Genomic DNA, 12,731 nt, shown 5'->3' with positions numbered 1-12,731 from the left:
ATGAGTGAAAAACTTCTGTTCTAGCTTAAGGGCCATGATGCCAAGAGGGCTATGTTATTCGACGCTAAAAAGAAACCTGTCATTTTGCCCTATGTACATCGTTTTTCACATGGGTTACGAAATGTTGCCAATCGGTACGAGGTGGGCTGATTAATCTCAGCTCCCGTGAAGTTATCTGGATTGTGTGCGGTGGTCAGAGTGAAAGCTATGGGGTAGAGGCCGCGGTAGACGCCGCGGTTGGGCTGCCCTGGCGTTCCCGGTTAGCTGGCGAGGGCCCAAGGTTGCGGTGGTAATGGTGGCCGCGGCTACTCTGTCTTCGTTTGGCCAGCTTGCTCTTGGGTAGGCGGGTAGTGGCGGCGTACAGTCGGCAGGCGGCCAGCTCCGACGTGATGTGGCAGGTGGCAGGGGTGGCCAGGATAGAGCAGAGTGGCGGCTGCAGGTCGCGGGCTGGGCGCAGCGGCGGGCCATGGGCGCGGCGCGTTGCCGAAGCTGAATGGTGGGTTCTAGGTGGTAGTGGTGAACGATGTCGTTCTGATGCGCCTTGCCTCTTTTCCATCTGCGCTGAAAAAGGTCAACACAGATATCGGCAACTGCCGCAGCGCGTGCTACATAGCAGTTCGGCCCTCACGAGAGCCATGAGGGTTAACGCAAGTAAGTCTTACGTAACATTGATCGGCATGAGCGGCCCGTACGTTCATGCATCTAACGAGACTGCGTGTCGGCCTGCGCCCTCGCTCTAGTCCGCGCAGGAAGATTTTATTTCTGCCTACGGCGCAAGTTATAGCGGGGCGCGGAGTTCGCTGGCTGATCGCAGCGCTCGTTTTCCGACTGCGGCGTGGGTCGGACTGTGTCGTGGACCCACTCATCTCGCTGCACGTAACGTTTCAGGTCGCATACGGGCACCGGTCCGCCTGTCGGTTTCGACCGCAAGTCCTCGAGCCTGTAAACGAGCGAGGAAAGCTGAACGCGGAACGGCCTGATCCATTTCGGCGCCTACGAGGCCGCGAACTCTCTGCTAGCATCACTCAGAACGTGTTGGCGCCGAAGCACCAGATCGCCCACTTCGTAGCGAACATCCCGGTGCGAGCGGTCGTACTGTGCTTTCTGCTGCGCCCTAGCAGTGGTCAGGTTGCGGCGAGCCTTGCGTAAGGTCTCCGTCATTTTAGCGCGCAGCTGCGTTGCGTATTCAGCTCGTGCTGACGAAGCGACTGGCGTCTTCCTGCTGACCGTTAGAACCCGGTTCATCGGATTTAGCAGCTCTCTACCCAGATTGAGAGAAAACGGCGCATACCCAGTCGAGCGGTTAACGGTCGAACGCAATGCGAATGCGATCTCCGGCAGATAGGAGTCCCAATCTTTGTGCCTCTCAGAGTACGCGACAAGCATGTGCTTGATGTTGCGGTTGACTCGCTCCGTGGGGTTCGACTGAGCATGGTAGGTGGTTGTTTTCTTGTGCTTAATGCCGAGTGCAGCGCTCGAATCTACGAACACCTTCGCAATGAAGTAGGACGCGTTGTCCGTTATCAGCTGCTCTAGGGAACTGAACCTGGTGAATACGTCCATCAGCTTCTTCATGATCACTCGTGCCGTCAGCTTTCTAAGGGGGAAATGTTCAACCCACTTGCTGAAGTGATCTGTGACCACCAGCAAGAACTTCTTCCTACTCGGTGTCGTGGGATACGGTCCCATTATGTCACACGCCGCGATTTGCCAGGGAGTCTGGCTGTTAATCGGCTGCATGAGGCCGGGCGGTCATCCACCCTGGGGCTTCATGTTTTGGCACACATGGCACGAGCGGGAGTAGCGCCTTACGTCCCTTTTCATGCCAAGCCAGGTAGCAAAGCGACACAATGTAAGTTTTGGGGTCGCTTGCATGACCAGCGATCCAAGAGTCATGAAAGTAACGTAACAGTGCAGCTCTCAACACTCGCGGTACCACCACCTTGAACGCCTCGCTTGTGTCGTTCTCGGAGGGGATATACCTCAGCAGGACTCCGCCAGAATCCAGCATATAAGAATCCAGCGCGCTCGCAGCACTACCAGCTGTTTCCAAGCGCTCCGCACCGAGAGCAAAACCAGCTGTCCGCGTCAGCGCGGCGGACCGGCCGCCCGGCTCCCGGAGCCCGTGGAACACTTTTCGAAAAAACAAATCCATCTGCTGAGCTTCCAGCAGCTCATTTCTGCTGAACACGATCCCCACGGAAATCGCGTAGTCCACGTGGTTCACGCTCTCGCCCGGGATCAACGGTCGGTCCGCGTCCCTTACAGCGGCTACGGCTGCGGACAATCCCTCACTCTCTCTCCCTGTCGGGCGGTCGGTCGCGTGACCTTCCTCGCTCCGGACAGGCGCTCGAGAGAGTGTGTCAGCCACGGCGTTGTTCTCCCCTTTTCGGTAGCGCACCGTAAAGTCGTAACGGTGCAGCAACAGGGCCCAACGCGCTAGGCGGCCGCTCGGCTAGCTGAGTCGTCTCAGCCAGGTGAGCGCCATGTGATCCGTCTCCATCACAAATGCCACCCCGTCGACGTAGTAGTCGAACTTCCGCAAGCAAAAACTATCGCGAGACATTCCTTCTCTGTCAGCGAATAGTTCCTCTCTGCCGGCGTAAGTGAACGGCTCGCGAACGCTACCGGTTCGAGGACGCCTTCATGCTCCTGAAACAACACTGCTCCTAAGCCCAGGTCGCCTGCGTCGGTTTGAATCACAAACTCCCTGTTTAGGTCGGGTAGCTTCAACTCAGCCGTGTCCGCGAGCACCTTGGTGTGGCTGCGCAGTGCAGCTTCTTGCTCGTGACCCCAACTCCAGCGCTCGCCCTTTTTCTGGGATGAACTGGCGATAAAAGTTCGCCATTCCCAGGAAGCGTCTGAGACCACCTAGATCTGACGGCGACGGAAACTTAAGCAAAGCCTCGATTTTATCCTCGCACGGCAGAATGCGGCCTTTGTCGATCGTGAACCCCAACAGTCTTATTCGGGTCGCGGCGATCTGTGCCTTCTTCGGGTTCAAAGTGATTCCCGCGGACCTCAGCCTCGCTAGGATGTCCCTCAAGTGGCGTAGGTGTTCCTCGAACGTTTTCGAGTACACCACGATGTCGTCTAGGTATGCGAGCGCATGTTGCCACTTCGCATCTCCCAGAACACGGTCCATTAGGCGCTGATAAGTAGCGGGTGCCCCTACCAAGCGAAAAGACATTCTTTTGAATTGGAAAAGACCTCTGTGACAAGTGAAAGCAGTTTTATCCTTATCACGCTCATCCATTCCTACCTGAAAGTATCCGCGGCTAGCATCGAGCGTAGTAAAGTACTTCGCCGCACCTAGGTTGGACACTAGACAAAAAATGGTTGGTAGAGGGTACGCATCCTTTCTCGTAACCTCATTCAGTCTGCGGTAGTCCACGCAAAGCCGATATGTATCGTCTTTCTTTGGAACTAAGACTACCGGGAAGCCCCAAGGGCTGTTAGACCTCTCAACTAGGCCAGTGTCGATAAGTTAGTCTAAGGCGCCATCTAGTGCTTTTCTCTTAGCCAAGCTAATTGGTCTAGGATTGCACTTCCAAGGGAGTACATCACCCATGTCTATTCTGTGCCTTACTAGTGTAGTGAGGCCAGGCCGGTCCGTGAATGTCGCGTTGAATTCGTAGAACAGAGATGACAAACGTGCCTTCTCCCTCTCCGATACGCTGTTCACCTCCGACAACAAAGGGTGCACTGCCCTCCCTGGCACGGCAGAACAGCTTTCTACCGCGACAGCGTTCTCTGTGCGCCCTCTCTCAGCGCCGACTGTCCGCTCGCATGCTCGTCCTCGGGCCGGCGGGGGTGCTTCTCCACGGTCTCTCCCCGCTCGCGTCGCGTTCGGAGCCGTAATTGACTGCGAGGCCGCGGGCGCTTTCGCGAAAAGCTTCAAGGGGCCGATGGTGCGCTCTCGATAGCCTCCACTGGTTATGTCTAGCACATTGCTTGTCTTGGCTAGGAAGTCTCGCCCAAGAATTTCAGGAACGGATAAACAGGGAAGATGGTTGGTTGGTTTATGGGGTTTAACGTCCCAAAGCGACTAAGGCTATGAGAGACGCCGTAGTGGAGGGCTCCGGAAATTTCGACCACCTGGGGTTCTTTAACGTGCACTGACATCGCACAGTACACGGGCCTCGAATTTCTCCTCCAAAGAAATTCAGCCGCCGCGGCCGGGATCGAACCCGCGTCTTTCGGGCCAGCAGCCGAGCACCATAGCCACTAAGCCACCGCGGCGGCAAACAGGGAAGATGAACGAGGCGTTGTTGCCGCACCCGCCTTTCCCAGCGAATCACTGTCCTAGCTGCACCGCTGGATTGCGCTGTGCCGCTCGCGAGGCGAAAAGTGGTATCACACTCTGTCAACCGGATTTTGTTCTGGCGGAGATGGTTTAGCACCTCGGCACCGAACAAACAAGCGCTTGCCCCTGTATCGAGTAACGCGGTGAATTTCTTTCGAGCTATCGTTACCTCAATGAACCCGGCCGCGGCGGCTGAATTTCTTGAAGGCGAAATTCTAGAGGCACTTGTGCTGTGCGATGTCAGTGCACGTTAAAGAACCCCAGGTGGTCGAAATTTCCGGAGCCCTTCACTACGGCGTCTCTCATAGCCTGAGTCGCTTTGGGACGTTAAACCCCAATAAACCAAACCAAACCATCAATGAACGCGCTCGCAAGTCAACAGAACTTCCTACGCGACATGCCAAAGGCTCTAATAAACCCGGGCTCTCTGTGTACGCCGCGCGGAGTCGAAGGTCGATCAGCGGCGGCTGTGGCCGTTTCCCGACCGTGTTTGCTCACGGGCGGAAAGGCGGCCACAGTCACGGGCGAAGTGCCCCAGTTGGTCGCACCTGTAGCAGCGGTTGCTCGGGCTCCGACGGGCTAGGCGCTGGTCGCCACGTTCTGGTCGGTCGTCTCGATCGCGATCTCGCGGTGCGGACGGTGGGGGCCGCTCGTGCGGCCACGTGTCAGCCTCGATATCATGGCTACGTGTGTCCCGCTCTGCCGCAGCGTGTGCTGTTCGCAAAGCGTAGCTGAATGGGTCCAAGGCGCGGTCGTACAATTCCCAACCCCTCGGGACGCGCTCGTCAGCAAACTGTGCTGTCTCTTCAGATCTAGGCGAACTACGCGCTGAGCTGCCATTCCACGCGCAGCGCGGCTCAAATGACTGCGATGCGGGTGGCGGTGGCCGGTACGCTCCCGGACGCTCAACTTTCTCCGTGTTTGTGGGGCGCGGGTCAGCGAGGCGATACAGTTCGTCCATCGCTCCGACGTACTCTAACAAAGATTCATCGGGGTGCTGGGTGCGGATTTCCAGCTCTCTCCTCAAACGCCATTCATAGTTTGCGGGAAAGAATTCATCGCGGAAACTTGCGCTAAACTCCTCCATTGTCCTTGCTCGGTTGCCAGTTAGTCGGTACCAGAGGGCCGCTTGCTCCATCAAAGAGACAAGCACAACACGCTCGAGAAGTTCGGCGTCTGCGATTCCTGTCGCTTGCTGATGATGCAGCAGACGGGCGAGGTACTCATTCTGTCAAGGTACCCTGTGTAGGTAGGTACGTCTATCCTAACACGGGGTGCCTGGGCCGGGGCTTGCAAATTGTTTTCCAACATACCCGCTAAGCTCTGCACAACTTGCATCGCGTTCTGCAAGAGCACCTCGGATGACTGCGGGCTAAAGCCCCCGGAGTTGGGCGCAGCCGCTGATGGCGTCGAATGATGAGGCATAGGTGCCTCATTGTTCGCACCACGGAGCGGCGAGGTGCCCGATGTGGAGCCCCCAGTACCAGGCCTAAGTCCTGCCGACGCGCCCCGGGACGCGACTCGGCCATTCCGCGTGGAACACTCAAGATTTACACCTTCGAAGGGAGAGTCAACTAGGGAGCCCTCGCTCTGTGCCGCTGTCACCCACACTTCGACGCACTTTTAAGTGGGAAGTTCCCAGACACCCTTAGAGCGTGTGGGGGTAGCGGTCTCGGACTCAAAGGAGATGCCCTCGACTCAGCGTGGCAAGCTGAGTGGAGACCAGCTACCAAGTGACAAGAGGTTTTTGGGCGTTCGGTGCCCAGCTTTCGCCGGTGGCAAGCCAGAGAATGGGTCGGAGCCAAAGGTTCACAAACAAAACAAAGTTTATACAGCAAAGAGACGATACAGAGGATTTCACAATCACTAGTACACGCACATACAAAGTGATTAACCAAACAATGCACTTCGTGCAAAGTTAAACTTGAGAGAGAGACTGCAGTACAAAGACAATATTGCACCTAAAGTGCACTAACACAAGAGAGAGAGGTAAACAAACAAAACACAATTTGTTCGTCGGGCACTGCGGCAGTCCGACGACCAGAGTTCCACGACAATGCCGTCCCGCAGACTGGCGAACGTTGTCTCGTTGGTCTGATGCTGGCCGAGTGGTGTTTTCCCGGGAGTCGAACGGGCGCACTCCGATGAAGCTTAAACGGCGGTCCGGACTGACTGATAGCTGTCAGCGTCCTTCTTTTATAGGCTCGCTCTCACGTCTGTTTGTTCTATGCGCCAAAGTAGGCGCACACATACACGCAGCATCTCCCGTGTAGTTTCCCTTCCTTTCTCCCGCCGGCCGCGCGTCTTCATTGGTTCGAGTACGGGGGTCGCATCTCGAAGTTTCAAGCGTGTTCTCGCAAGGCGCTCGCAAGGCTTCCCCCTCTTTCCCTGGTTAACAGTAGAAACGACTCGCACGTTTAGAGAAATCGGCGTGGATGACTCAAGCCCTCCGCGCACGCCGTGTCGGTGAGCGGTGTTGGAGGGGAGAGAGAGCACACGCACAAAGGCTAGGCGCCCAGCGGGGGTTTCCCTCTCCCCCTTTCAGCTAGCGCCGGCGAGACGCGTCCGCGCGGCGCTGTTTTTGTTTCTTTGTTCCCAAAATTGCGCCGAAATTTGTGACACTGCTCCTTCCTTTAAGAATATTGTGTAACAATATTCACAAATCGCAAAATTCGTGCGCACATGCATGCGCTCACAAACTCAATGGCGAAGGCTAAAATACACACATCAATACAATGATGTTTTTCCACATACGTAACTCAATGCAATGTTCACAATGCACATAAACCCACACCGCGATTGGGCAGTACATTAATACAACATTGCAAACTGGAAGCACACAAGTATGAGGCATACTTTCGCCTATACTTCCAGGTTTGGCCTACAAAGTTGGTTCGGAACAGGAATGTTTCGCTCAAGCTTTCATTCGCGCTTTTAATTCTATTTCTTTCGCGACTCTGACCTTTCCTCCTTTCACAAATTCTACTCTTCTTCCGCCTCATGCTGAGGCTTCTCTTCCGAACGCTGTTCTGGCCCAGCTTCCTACTTGTACTGCTGTCTGGTTTTCTCCTCAGACTTCGAGCTCTTCCCCTTTTCCTGCGGCTAGCGCGTCTGTTGCGAATAAATTTTACGCCACTTCGCTCATGACGGCTCCGCTCCTCGTGTTCTCCTTCTCGGCGCGCACTCTTCTGTTTTCTTTTGTGCCTCCACAAGGAGTCCTTACTGAACGCTGGGCTTGTTCCTCTGAACTTCTTTCTGACCTTGCTGCGGTGCTCGTGCAGCTCGCTTGCATTCGGCTCGGCTCTCTTCAGCTTGGTTCAGTCTCTGTTCATTTTCTTCCTGAATTTTCTCCAGGGCTTCTGCTTTTCGCCTTCACCTGTTTGGTGGTGTCCGACTCATTTCTGTTTATTTTTACTTCCTTCAGAACTCTACTTTGGGCTGAGCCCGGTTCACAGATGATTGCGTCATCCGAGTTGTTCTCTCGCGGTGCAGCCACTGGTTCAGCTCCTTTTTGTTCTTCGAGGACTGAACTTTCTTCATCAAAGTTCCTTTTCCTTTTTCTGACCTTGCTTCGTGCACAGTGCTCGAACCACGGCTCAGGAGTTTTTGGAGAATTATTCTCCTCACTGATTCCTTCCATCAGTTGGTTACTCTCAGTGTAGTCGTCAGCGGACTTTTCCCCAGTCTCTGTTACTCTCCTTCCACTCCACATTCTTCTTTGTCAGAGGCACAAATTTTCTCGCCTTCCTCATCGGGAAAGCCCTCCTCGCTGCTCGAGGGTTAACTCGGAACAGTTTCCGGGTCTTCATTGAGTGCGCTTTCCTCAGCTATGACTACGTCGGAGCATTCATTCTCCGTGCCATTTAACCACTCCTTCTCGTGGTTGGCACTGCAAGACTCAGACGTGTTGCACTCGGACTCCTCCATAGAGATCCGAACTGCTTCTTCGTCCTCAGGCGGCTGCCGTAGGGTTCCCTCTGACTGAAGCGTCAGGTTCGCCTTTACTTCAGTGCCTACTACCTCAGCAGTAGCTACACTTTCAACTTCCTCAGGAAGCGACACTCCGGTCTGTTCTTCACTCTCTGTGGTTGCAGCTGCAGGCACAGACTGTTCCACAACCAAATTCTGACTTGTGGAGCTAGCTACAACCTCTTCCGTGGTAGCCGAGGAATTAATTTCCTCTCTCTTCCACCCGGCCTCTCCGGGGGTAAGCTCCGCTGGCTCCCTGACGTTCCTCAAACGCCGCATTTCAGCAAGCTTCCTCTGAAGGATTGCCATCTCTGTTTCAAAAGCCCTTTCAGCCGCTTCTTCTCGCCTTTTACGCTCTCTCTGTTCTTCTTCTCGTTTCTTTTGCCTCTCTTTCTCAGCGGCTTCTCTAGCGCGCTGTCTCTCTTTCTCTCTTTCTTCTTCTTGTCTCTGCCATTCTCTTTCTCTCTCTTCTCGAGCTCTCTCTATTTCCTGGTCCACCCATTCTCGCAGTTCGGCTCCGGCCATCCCCATCTGGGGGCCGACCTCTATTAGCTCCTTTAGCTCATTAAAGGTCATATTTCGAGACCGAACTCTCCATTCAAGGCAATGAATGCGTCTACACGGTGAACCTCACTAACCGCTTTAGCGCGGCACCTCACGATATCGCTCTGCTGCTAAAACTCACTTACGACCTATTCGTAAACTCCTTCCGACTCTTTCTCCGTTCTCTGTGCTTACAAACACCAAAAGTCCTGTCGCGGACGCCAGAATATATTGTCACCCACACTTCGACCCACTTTTAAGTGGGAAGTTCCCAGACACCCTTACAGCGTGGGGGGGGGGGTAGCGGTCTCGGACTGAAAGGAGATGCCCTCGACTCAGCGTGGCAAGCTCAGCGGAGACCAGCTACCAAGTGACAAGAGGTTTTTGGGTGTTCGGTGCCCAGCTTTCGCCGGTCGCAAGCCAGAGAATGGGTCGGAGCCAAAGGTTCACAAAGAAAACAAAGTTTATACAGCAAAGAGACGATAGAGAGGATTTCAAAATCACTAGTACACGCACATACAAAGTGATTAACCAAACAATGCACTCCGTGCAAAGTTAAACTCGAGAGAGAGACTACAGTACAAAGACAATATTGCACCTGAAGTGCACTAACACAAGAGAGAGAGGTAAACAAACAAAACACAATTTGTTCACCGGGCACTGCGGCGGTCTGACGACCAGAGTTCCACGACGATGCCGTCCCGCAGAGTGGCGAACGTTGTCTCGTTGGTCCGATGCAGGCCGAGTGGTGCTTTCCCGGAAGTCGAACGGGCGCACTCTGATGAAGCTTAAACGGCGGTCCGGACTGACTGATAGCTGTCAGCGTCCTTCTTTTATAGGCTCGCTCTCACGTCTGTTTGTTCTACGCGCCAAAGTAGGCGCGCACATACACGAAGCATCTCCCGTGTAGTTTCCCTTCCTTTCTCCCGCCGGGCGCGCGTCCCCATTGGTCAGAGTACGGGGGTCGCATCTCGAAGTTTCGAGCGTGTTTTGGCGTGGCGCCGTCGCCGATGTCCGAGTGCACAGGAGGGGGACATGTCTTAGTGCTCGCAAGGCTTCCCCCTCTTCCCCCGGTTAACAGTAGAAACGACTCGCACGTTGTAGAGAAATCAGCGTGGATGACTCAAGCCCTCCGCGCATGCCGTGTCGGTGAGCGGTGGTGGAGGGGAGAGAGAGATAACACGCACACAGGCTAGGCGCCCAGCGGGGGTTTCCCTCTCCCCCTTTCGGCTAGCGCCGGCGAGACGCGTCCGCGCGGCGCTGTTTTTGTTGCTTTGTTTCCAAAATTGCGCCGAATTTTGTGACAGCCGCTAGCTCTGACAGCATGAACAAAGACTGGAAGTCAGGCCTATCAGCTGCCATCCTTTGTTAGGGCGTCAACAGTCGTTCACTCCAAAAAAGTACCCTGCTCAATTACCTAGTTCGCCCCTCGTTCGGGTGCCAAGATATGGGGTCACTCCGCGTACAGCTGGCCGGGAAGGCGAGCTTCCGTGCCGGCTATGCGCGGGCGTTCTCGTAAGCGACTCGTGTCCCCAACCCGTGGTGCAAAGTCACAGCCATGGCGGGTTCGGACGAAATAGGCAACGACAGAATACGCTAAGAAACAGTTTATTAACCTAGTGAAAAGCAAAGCACACTGCGGAAGAATGTTCTATCCGATAAAAAGGTTGAGTTGCTCACCAAGTCGTCGTCGACCGGCGTTGGGTAGTCGTCCAGGAGGCGCGGGCAGGAAAGGAGTCGGCGGGGCAGAGCGGCAGTAGCACCGCGGCAAGAGAGACGTTCCTGCCGCGCGCTGCTTCCTTTTAACCCCTACGACATTGCCACCCCCTTGGGCAATCGGTTGCACTCAAGGCAACGCTTGACCCTTCCCTACACAGCCAGTGTGTAGGCGTGACGTCACGTCCGAGCTGGGAGTGAGGAGAGTGGCCGGGTGCCCCCTCTCCCCATTCCCTGCGGCACGCTCTCTCGTCGTGTGACTCGGCACGGGGGCGATGAAGGATATTTGTGTATCCCACAAAGCAGAGGGATTAAAAAGTGATCATCGTTGCCATGTTAATCACATATCTAGGTGTGTACCATGTAGAAAAGAGGTGATATACAAGATTCCTCTGTCATGTGTTAGTAGTAGTAGTACAAGACCTTTATTCGGCCACAATTTACAGGCCGAGTATGTCGACCGCCTGGGCGACCAGAAGTCGCTGTTCTTCCTCCCTTTCAGCGCCAAGGCAGTCGAGCCAGGTGGTGATGGATAAAGAAGGTGGGGGGTAGGATCCCGACTGCTGAGCAGCCGGGCAATAGAAGAGGCAATGGGCCAGGTCCGCATAGATTCAGGGGCAGTTGGGACAGGAAGGGTCTGATCGATAGCGATAAAGTAAGAGGCGAGACGGGGTGATAACTGCATGCATTTGGATGTGCCGAAGAAGGCGAGCCTCCGGCTCCGTGAGCGATGGATGAAGGGGGAGGGTAAAGGCGTTTGTTTAGGCGGAGCTCGAGGTAGACCTCTTTTATGGTGCGGCGAAGGGTGAGTCTCGCACCGTCCTCCGAAGGCTTGGGCCAGGGGATCAACGGTGCCGGGAAAAGTGTGTCGCGGGCAACCTGATGGGCCAGCTCATTGCCGTCAATCTCTGAATGCCCAGGGACCCAGCGGAGAAAAACGATGGAAGGCTGCAATGCGGAGAGCGCTCGTTCGACCTCCTGTTGGAGAGAAGGGGCTAGGGTGCGTTTCTGTATGTGGTGTATAGCGGCTTGTGAGTCTGAATAGACTGTGTACTCTTGAAGGGAGGGAAGGAGAGCAAATGACTGAAGGGCATGTGCAATGGCGAGGACCTCTAGGGACAGTGAATGCGGAGGGTGATAAATATTATGTAGGGCAGACCGGGCGCTGTCTAAATGTCCGGCTGTTCGAACACAGAAATTCTTTAACGCCAACAGCTCTCGAAAATTTAGCGAAACATTGCAGAGAATTTAAATACCGCCCCCTTTATGAAAAGACTACAGTACTTGACAAAGCACATAATCAGCGTACGAGAAAGATTTTTGAAGCATTCCATGTCGCGAAAGGAGGGGAAACGTGTGTCAGTGTCGCATCCATCGCCTTGACAAAAAGTGAGATTGTGTGCCTTGAATTGGTTGTTAAGTATCACTGCACGTGTTTTATGTTGCTATGTACTTGGTTTCATCGCCGGCCTTTTATCTCCTTGTCTTGTTCTTTTTGAGTTGTTGTTTTGTATTTCCTTCTTGCTTCCCCTCTTCCATATCTATAGTATATATTCTGATAACCTTTCCAATAAAAATTCAGTTATGAGAAGCGCTCGTGTCCTGTCTTCACCTTTTCTGTGTCTCGCTTTTCGCGCTACGTTTTTTTAGGTGCACTGACGTCTCTGTTCGCCACGACGTCATACGGCCGCCCGTACGGCCACCGTACGATGGTCCGTATCAAGTGCTCCGGCTTGCTCCTTAGCACTTTCTTCTGCTCATCAACGGCCGGGAGGACACAATCTTCGTTAACCGCCTTAAACCCGGTTACCTTGACACCGACGTTTTCGCAAACTGTGCCGCTGTATTCTCTCCAGCCCATGCCAGTCCTCTTCGAATACGATTTGGCCAGTACCATCCGCTTTTCATAATTCAAACCTCGCTTATGCTTCATCGCTAGAGGAGGGTCCTCTAGCATGCCATCGTGGTCCGGTCGCAGAAGACGACGACAGCCCCAGCACGCCTGCCAAGCGCGCGCAAAATAGATTTTGTGGCTGCTTAACTGCACGCCTGCGGCACGCGGTCCCGTTGCCGCCTGGCTGATCGCGTCCATCCAAAAATATTTGTGGAGACCCGACGACAACTTGTGTCTGCGATTCGTCTCCACAACACAATACCTGCCATAATGCGGTTAATGCTGCACAGGTCGTCTATTTCT

The 12,731-nt window shown here is 54.5% G+C and overlaps 1 pseudogene; it reads right to left on the bottom strand.

The window, feature by feature from the left end:
• Window positions 1-205: 205 nt before the first annotated feature.
• On the bottom strand, window positions 206-10,180 carry LOC149338107 (uncharacterized; annotated as a pseudogene).
• Window positions 10,181-12,731: the final 2,551 nt, after the last annotated feature.

The sequence above is a fragment of the Amblyomma mixtum genome, chromosome 6 (assembly GCF_055824585.1).
Source record: "Amblyomma mixtum isolate Tamu chromosome 6, ASM5582458v1, whole genome shotgun sequence".
In the NCBI taxonomy this organism is placed as follows: Eukaryota; Metazoa; Arthropoda; class Arachnida; order Ixodida; family Ixodidae; genus Amblyomma; species Amblyomma mixtum.
This window is presented reverse-complemented; position numbering and strand designations above follow the sequence as displayed.